The sequence below is a fragment of the Penaeus chinensis genome, chromosome 22 (assembly GCF_019202785.1).
Source record: "Penaeus chinensis breed Huanghai No. 1 chromosome 22, ASM1920278v2, whole genome shotgun sequence".
Taxonomy (NCBI): Eukaryota; Metazoa; Arthropoda; class Malacostraca; order Decapoda; family Penaeidae; genus Penaeus; species Penaeus chinensis.
Window position 1 is genome coordinate 18,455,444 of NC_061840.1, and position 5,000 is coordinate 18,460,443.

Below are 5,000 nucleotides of genomic sequence, written 5' to 3' on the forward strand. Positions count from 1 at the left end.
GTGTGTTTGTGTTTGTGTGTGCGTGTGTGAGTGTGTTTATATGCTTGTGTGTGTATGTGTGTGTGTGTGTGTGTGTGCATGTGTGTTTGTATGTGTGTGTGTGTGTGTGTGTGTGTATGTGTGTTTGTATGTGTGTGTGTGTGTGTGTGTGTGTGTGTGTGTGTGTGTGCGTGCGTGTGTGTGTGGCTCAAAAAGAATTCCATCTCTCTGTAGCGGTATCTTTTCATCTGTTGATTTACAAATCTACGGTCTTATTTGCCATATTTCACTAACCTGATTTTTCCCATACAGTTTTATTTTATATTTATGATTCACATGTTGTATTTTATATAAATAGTAATGGAATCAGATAATTTAATTATATCTAAATCTAATCACTAAATATGTGAAATTCGGTAAATACAAGATTTCAAAAAGATAATTCTGTTTATGTATGGGTATGTGTTTGTTTCTTGGAATATGTAAATTTCTGTGTAATGTATGTATGTACGAATTAATGCATTTGTTTATTTAGGCTGTTTTCTTCTTAGCCTTTTGCCTTTATTATTAGTTTCATTATTGTTGTTGTTATTATTATTATTACTATTATTATTATCATTATTATTATCATTATTATTATTACTATTATTATTATTATCATTATTATTATTAATATCATTATCATTATTATCATTATTATTATTATTATCATTATTATTATTATTATTATTATTATTATTATTATTATCATTATCATTATCAATATTATTGTTATAATCATTACTATTATTATTATTATTATTATTATTATCTTATTATTATTATTATTATTATTACTATTATTATTATCATTAATATTATTATTATTATCATTATTATTACAATTATTATTATTATTATTATTATTATTATTATTATTATTACCATTATTATTATTACCATCGCCATTATCATTATTATTATTATCTTTATTATTTTTATCATTATTATTATCATTATTTTATATAGTATATATTACTATTATTATTATCATTAATATTACTATTATTATCATTATTATTACTATTATTATTATTATCATATAATATTACTACAATACTTTTTATTGATATTACTACTATTATTATAATTATCATTAGATAACAATATTGCAAATAACATTGCCCGAGAAAACAATTAGAAATATATATATATATATATATATATATATATATATATATATATATATATATTTATATTAAAAAAGTATCTTATCATTATTCATCTGTTTTCTTCATTTCTTATTATTATCAACCTCTCTTTTCCCACTCTTCTTCGCTCTTTATTTCTTTATCCTCTTTGTTTTGTTTTATTCCTTGTCGCTTCGTCTCATTCGTCTTCTTTTTGTCCTTTATTTTTCTTCTCCTCTCTTCTCTTCCTTTTCCTATTCGTTAATCTACCTTTCCCTATCCCCCTCATTCTTTCATATTTTTGTCGTTATTTCTTTCCTTGCGTCGTCAACTTCCTTCCTCTTCCTCCTCGTCTTTATCAGGGTTTATTTCTCCTCCTAGCTTTATTTCAGTTTCTCCTCCTCCCTTTAGTCTAGTTTCTCCTCCTTCCCTTATTCCTTCTCTTTCCTTTAACCCTCACCTCCCCCCCCCCCCCATCATCCTTCATTAAGTCTTTTCCCCCAACGTTTTTCTACACCCCCCACCCCCCACCCCTTCTCCCCAACTTCTCCCGTAAGCTTCTGCCCCCACCTCCCCCCACACACTCCCCCTCCCCCTCACCCTTACCCCAACTTCGCCCACACTCCCTCCCCCCCGTCCCCCTTTCCTCATCTTCGTCTCTACCCAACCCCCCCCCCCATCCACCCACACTCTTCCACTCCCCACCCCTACCTCCTACCCAACTCCCTACCCCCCCTACCTGCCCCATCCCCCTTTCCTCATCCTCGTCCCCCCACCCCCACCCACCCACCCACACTCTTCCACTCCCCACTCCTTACCCCCCTACCCCCAACTCCTTACCCCCCTACCCCACCACTCCTTACCTCCTACCCCACCACTCCTTACACCCCTACCCCACCACTCCTTACCCCCCTACCCCACCACTCCTTACCCCCCTACCCCCAACTTCTTAACCCCCTACCCCCCACTCCTTACCCCCCTACCCCCATTACTCCTTACCCCCTACCCCACCACTCCTTACCCCCCTACCCCCCCCCCTCTCTTTGTAGTCCCGCCGGCGCATCAGCGGAAGAACACTTGTGGATCTCTCTCCTTATCAGCCTCCCCTCTTCTCACCCTCTTTTCCCCTCTCCTCTCTGCGGCCCATCACTCTCTTCTTAATTTTTCCTCTCTTCTTCCTTCTTACCTTCTTCTCTCTATGGCTTATCACCCTCTTTTTTGTTTTGTTTTCCTCTTCTCTCCCCCCTTTTCTTTATCTTTTCCTCACACCCCTCGCTCTTTCTCCCTATCTAGTACCGTCTTTCTTATTATTCTCCTCTGTTCCCCTTTCTTTATTTTCTGTTCCATTCCCCTCTCTTTCTTCTTTTATTGGCTTGCCACCCTCTCCCTCTTCTTTCCTCCCTTTTGCCCTTTTTCTTTTCTTTCTCACCCCCTTTCTTTCCCCCTTTCTCCTCTTTTTCTCCATTCTCCTCTGCTCCCTCTTCTTTCTCCTTTCTTTGGTATATCGTCCTCTTTCTTTTTCCTTTTCCTTTTCATCTCTCTCTCTCTCCCCTTTCTGTCTCCGTTCTTCAGCCTATCACTTTCTTTCTAATTTTCCCTCTATCCCCCTTTCTTTGTTTCCTTTTTCCATTCTTCTCCTCCCCTCTCTTTCTCCTTTCTTCGGCTTAACACCCATTCTCTATTTTTCGCCTTCGTCTCCTTTTCATTTTCTTCCCTCTCATTCCCCTCTCTTTCTCCTTTCTTCGCCATATGCTCTTTATATTTTCCTCTCTTTTCCCCCTTTTTTCCTCTCCTTCATCCTCTCTCTTTCCCCTTCTTTTGCTTTATTACTCTTTTTCTATTCTTTGTTCCCTCCACCCCTTCTTTCTTTCTTTCTTTCCCTCTTTCATTCCTTTCTTCGGATTATTAGCCGTTTCCCCCTCACTCCCTCTTTTTGTTTTGTTTGTTTCTAATATTTCCTCTCTTTCCCTTTTTCCTCATTTCTCTTTTCTCTCTTTGTTCTTTCTCTTTCTCTGTCTTTTATTCTCGTCTCTACTTCCCATCCGCCTTTCTTCTCTTATCTTTCCCCTTATTTTTGTCTTTCTCTTTTCTCTCTCACTAGGGAGAAAGGAGAATGGGAAGTTAAGAGAATAGGAGAGAAAGAGAGAAAGAAGAATGAGGGAGAAAGGAGAAAGGAGAAGATAATGAAGCAGATAATTAAGAAGGAGAGAAAAGGAGGAGGGAGAAAGGAGAAGAGGAGAAGATAATGAAGGAGAGAATTAAGAAGGAGAGAAGAGGAGGAGGGAGAAAGAAGGAGATAGAAAGTAGTGGGGGCATGATAAGAATATGGAAGAGAGGGAAAGGGGAAAAGCAGGAGAATAAGGGAGAAAGAGAGAGAGCAGAATAAGAGAGAGGGGGAGGGGAATAAAGGAGAGAGGGAGAGAGAAAAAGAGGGAGAAGAAAGGAGAGAAAGAGAGGAGAAGGGAGAAAGGATAAAAAGAAGAATAAGGGAGAGACAGAGAGAGAGAGAGGATGGGAGAAGAAGAAGAAGAGAAAGAAGGAGATGGTGGGAGAAGAAGGAGAAGAAGAGAAAGAAGGAGATGGTGGGAGAAGAAGGAGAAGAAGAGAAAGAGGGAGATGGTGGGAGAAGAAGGAGAAGAAGAGAAAGAGGGAGAGAGAGAAAGGCGGATAGCCATGCTCGCAGGACAAGTTCCCTCAGGCGAAAGGACTCTTGTCTTGAGGAACTTCCAGTGAAGGAGAGCTTCTTAAAAGTTCTCTGTCTTTCTCCCTCTCCTTCTCACCCTCTCGTTCTTATCCTCTTTCTTTCCCTCTTTCTCTCCTTCGTTCTCTCTCTATTTATCTCTCCACCCCAACCCCTATCTCTCTTTATCTGTGTCTCTCTTCTAGTCTTTTCTTCCTCCCTTCCTCCCTTCCCCTCTTCATTCCTTCCTCCTAGTCTCATTCCCTCCCTCTTCTCCTCCCTGCCTTCCTTTCCTCTTTCCCTTCCATTCTCTTTCCCTCTCCCCTCTTTCCCTCCCTCCCTCCTTCCTTTCCTCCCTCCCTCCCTTCCTTACCTCCCTTCTTCCCTCCCTCCCTGCCTTCCTTGCCTCCCTCCTTTCCATTATCTTTCTCTCTCTCCTCTTTCCCTCTCTCCCTCCCTCCCTCCTTCCTTTTCTCCCTCCCTATCTTCCTTACCTCCCTTCTTCCCTCTTCCCCTCCCTCCCTCCCTCCCTCCTTTTCTCCCTCCCTATCTTCCTTCCTCCTCCTTTCCTTTCCTCCCTCCTATCTTCCTTACCTCCCTTCTTCCCTCCCTCCCTCCCTCCCCCTTCCTTTCCTCCCTCCTTTCCATTCTCTTTCCCTCTCCCCCTTTCCCTCCCTCCCTCCTCCTCCTTCCTTTCCTCCCTCCCTATCTCCCTTACCTCCTTTCTTCCTCCCTCCCTCCCTCCCTCCTTCCTTTCCTCCCTCCCTATCTCCCTTACCTCCCTTCTTCCCTCCCTCCCTCCCTCCCTCCTTCCTTTCCTCCCTCCCTATCTCCCTTACCTCCCTTCTTCCCTCCCTCCCTCCCTCCCTCCTTCCTTTCCTCCCTCCCTATCTCCCTTACCTCCCTTCTCCTTCCTCCCTCCCTCCCTCCTTCCTTTCCTCCCTCCCTATCTCCCTTACCTCCCTTCTTCCTCCCTCCCTCCCTCCTCCTTCTTCCTCTCTCCCTATCTCCCTTACCTCCCTTCTTCCCTCCCTCCCTCCCTCCCTCCTTCCTTACCTCCCTTCTTCCCTCCCTCCCTCCCTTCCTTGCCTCCGTCTTATCTCCCACTTTCTCCGAACCACAAACTTTGAATAAAACTGAACGTCATAATTAAGAGCAATGTGGACAGTTAT

General features: G+C 42.1%; 1 protein-coding gene across 2 annotated transcripts in view; it reads left to right on the top strand.

Annotated features, from left to right (window-relative positions):
* LOC125037110 (glycine receptor subunit alpha-2-like) overlaps nucleotides 1-5,000 on the top strand; it is a 28,879-nt gene that overhangs the window by 2,851 nt on the left and 21,028 nt on the right. The gene's annotated exons all lie outside the window — the stretch shown is intronic.